Source organism: Rhinoraja longicauda, chromosome 44 (genome assembly GCF_053455715.1).
Source record: "Rhinoraja longicauda isolate Sanriku21f chromosome 44, sRhiLon1.1, whole genome shotgun sequence".
In the NCBI taxonomy this organism is placed as follows: domain Eukaryota; kingdom Metazoa; phylum Chordata; class Chondrichthyes; order Rajiformes; family Arhynchobatidae; genus Rhinoraja; species Rhinoraja longicauda.
Window position 1 is genome coordinate 7,598,495 of NC_135996.1, and position 2,500 is coordinate 7,600,994.

The 2,500-nt window shown below is 53.4% G+C and overlaps 1 long non-coding RNA gene across 1 annotated transcript in view; it reads right to left on the reverse strand.

Moving 5' to 3' along the window:
• Nucleotides 1-374: 374 nt before the first annotated feature.
• Nucleotides 375-2,500, reverse strand: part of LOC144612414 (uncharacterized) — a 7,497-nt gene continuing 5,371 nt past the window's right edge. Inside the window, exon 3 of the long non-coding RNA XR_013549666.1 lies at nucleotides 375-498. This is a non-coding gene — a long non-coding RNA (uncharacterized LOC144612414). The remainder of the gene's footprint in view (nucleotides 499-2,500) is intronic.

Sequence of the window (2,500 nt, forward strand, 5' to 3'; positions counted from 1 at the left end):
TTAGTGGCAAAGACGTTCTTCCCCCTTCCCCCTCCATCACCCCCCCCCCCCTCCGTCCGTCTCCGGTCAACTGCACCCCCGTCGCTGGTCACCCCCCCACCCTTGCCATCAAACCCCAACCCCTACCCCCCCCATCGCTGGTCTTCACTCCACCCCCCCATCGTTGGTCTTCACTCCACCCCCCCCCATCGCTGGGTCTTCACTCCACCCCCCACCCCCCCATCGCTGGTCTTTACTTCACCCCCCACCCCCCCACCCCCCCATCGCTGGTCTTCACTCCACCCCCCCACCCCCCCATCGCTGGTCTTCACTCCACCCCTCCCCCATCGTTGGTCTTCACTCCACCCCCCCCCCCCCCCCTGGTGCGCACTGACCAGCTGGTCCCGCTCCAGTGCGGCATGTTCTGGGGCGAGGCGTAGACGGCCAGACCCTGTGGGAGAAGACGGTTCCGGCCCACTGACTTCTTCACCTCCACCACCTCCCCTGCATCACCCAGCTCTGGGAGGGGGAGGAGAAGGTGTGAGAGAAGGGGGGGAGAGAGGCAAGAGAAGGGGGGAGAGGGGGCGAGGGAAGGGGGAGAGGGGATGGGGAAGACAGGACAGAAAGATTACGTTCAACACTTTACCAGCCAGTTGGAACACAAGCCAGTACACGACAGGAAGACAGACACAGAGTGCCGGAGTAAAACTCAGCGGGTCAGTCTGAAGAAGGGTCTCGACCAGAAACGTCACCCATTCCTTCTCTCCACAGATGCTGCCTGACCCGCTGAGTTACTCCAGCACTCTGTGAAACGTCACCTATCCGTGTTCGCTGGAATTAGAAGATTGAGGGGGGATCTTATAGAAACTTACAAAATTCTTAAGGGGTTGGACAGGCTAGATGCGGGAAGATTGTTCCGATGTTGGGGGAAGTCCAGAACAAGGGGGGTCACAGTTTAAGGATAAGGGGGAAGTCTTTTAGGACCGAGATGAGAAAACATTTCTTCACACAGAGAGTGGTGAGTCTGTGGAATTCTCTGCCACAGAAGGTAGTTGAGGCCAGTTCATTGGCTATATTTAAGAGGGAGTTAGATGTGGCCCTTGTGGCTAAAGGGATCAGGGGGTATGGAGAGAAGGCACGGTACGGGATACTGAGTTGGATGATCAGCCATGATCATATTGAATGGCGGTGCGTTACAGGCTCGAAGGGCTGAATGGCCTACTCCTGCACCTATTTTCTATGTTCTCCACAGATGCTGCCTGACCCGCTGAGTTACTCCAGCATTTTGTGAAATAAATAAATACCTTCGATTTGTACCAGCATCTGGTTATTTTCTTACACTATATATATATATCTATAATGTCAATAACAAACTACTTGTATATGTATGTGTGTATGTAAGTATATATATATATATATGCATATATGCACACACACACACACACATATATATATTTTTAGTTTAGTTTAGAGATACAGCACAGAAACAGGCCCTTCGGCCCACCAAGTCCCTGCCTCTCCCGTAACACTCAATCTGAAGAAGGGTCTCGACCCGAAACGACACCCATTCCTTCTCTCCAGAGATGCTGCCTGACCCACTGAGTTACTCCAGCATTTAGTGTCTGCCTTCGATTTAAACCAGCATCTATCTGCAGTTTTTCTCCTCCAGTACAAAGCCCCAGCCAAGCACGTTGCCAAGTTCAACTCATCTCCTCTCCCTGCACCTGGTTCAGAATCCCATTCAGTTTATTGTCCCGTGTGCCGAGGTACAGTGGAAAGCTTTGTCGTTGCGAGCTATCCAGTCAGTGGACAGACAACACACGATTACAATCGAGCCGTCCACAGTGAACAGACACGGGATAAAGGGAATAACGTTCAGTGCGAGGTCAAGCCCCATCGAGGATAGTCGAGGGTCTCCAATGAGGCAGACGGGAGGTCAGGACCCGCTCTCTAGTTGGTGAGAGGACGGTTCAGTTGCCTGATAACAGCCGGGAAGAAACTGCCCCTGAATCTGGAGGTGTGTGAGGGTCTCCACACCTCTGTACCCCTTGCCCCGATGGACCAAAAGGGTGTTTATTATTGTCGCGTGTACCGAGGTACAGTGAAAAGCTTTTGTTGCGTGCTAACCAGTCAGCGGACAGTACATGGTTACAATCGAGCCGTCCACAGTATAGATTGTGGGTGGCACGGCGGGTAGAGTTGCTGGGCCTCACGGCGCCAGAGACCCGGGTTCGATCCCGACTACGGGCGCTGTCTGTACGGAGTTTGCACGTTCTTCCCGTGACCTGCATGGGTTTTCCTCCGGGATCTTGGGTTTCCTCCCACACTCCAAAGACGTGCGGGTTTGTAGGTTAATCGGCTTGGTGTAACTGCAACATTGTCCCTAGTGTGCGGGGATCGCTGGCTGGCATGGACAATAGACAATAAACAATAGACAATAGGTGCAGGAGGAGGCCATTCAGCCCTTCGAGCCTGTACGCACCGCCATTCAATGCGATCATGGCTGATCACTCTCAATCAG